Here is a 1,168-nt window from a genome sequence, read left to right as displayed (position 1 = left end):
TTGTTTTGTCATAATCACCATCATGATGTTCGATGACGATTAAACATAGAAACAAAATATTCAAACATAGAAATAATATATTTCCTCTACATTTAAATTCAATAGGAATTCTGATTCCCAAAAGCTATTATGACGTAATAGAAACAATAGCCATTGTTGCAGTGCAGGAAGACAATTGTTCATCGTTTGTCTCGAATTCCAGATTACTGAGTCTCGGATGTTCCTTATAACGGGGAATTCCCTGTTAAATACAAGTCACGTGACTATGTTGGGTTTAGCAAACACACATCTATTAACACTTTTCCTCGGGTAGTTTTTACCCACTGCGTGTTTTAACGACTGTTTTGCTGCTAATTCTCTTTGTTGTTTCAATTAATTTAATTTTCACTTTCGTGTCGAAGAGATAAGTTATATATTTACTTCATTTACCCCAAAACAACAAACTTAGTTCCACCTCTCCAACGCCAACTAACGGTTGATAATTTTGCGCTCGTATTTATAATCACGTGATTAACTTCCGGGTTACAAAATACATGGCATTCGAGGGACTGCGAAAATCGTCTGTGACGTCATAACCACTCAGGCATGTGATTGTAACGTACATAATTGTTCATTCACGATAGCGACCTCGTGGCAGCGGGAGGTTAAATTGGAAGGCGAGTATTTTATCTTGTACGGCATGCAATATAGTATTACTAATATAGTTACTTTGAATTCCCTGTTATATTTATTATCATTTGAGGTGTTTGGCCTTTATTATGATATCTATATCGTAGAACAATTATCATAAATATACTTTGCACCACAACTTTTTAACAATTAATTATTCTTATAACAATATCAACTTATTTTAATTTAAGATAATTCGACCGCGTTCGCTGTGTCGTTATACGTCATATTATGTCGAATTATTACGCCACACACGAATATTACGTCACATACAGTTTTTATTCGTTCGTTGTGGTTATTATGACGTCACTATCCGCGGGCGTTTCGTGATATACATACTCGAATATCGCGTTTGGTTACGTCACAGTCACACACGCTTGCGACGTCACAATACGGTTTCTTTCACATCACGTGCGTTTCGCGACGTTTTCTTCCTGGGGCCCCCATGCGTGTTTTACGTCGACGCAAGGCATGTTATACTTATATAATTTAATTGTAT

The sequence above is a fragment of the Ciona robusta genome, unplaced genomic scaffold (genome assembly GCF_009617815.1).
Source record: "Ciona robusta unplaced genomic scaffold, ASM961781v2 AP042743.1".
Lineage (NCBI taxonomy): Eukaryota > Metazoa > Chordata > Ascidiacea > Phlebobranchia > Cionidae > Ciona > Ciona robusta.
This window is presented reverse-complemented; position numbering follows the sequence as displayed.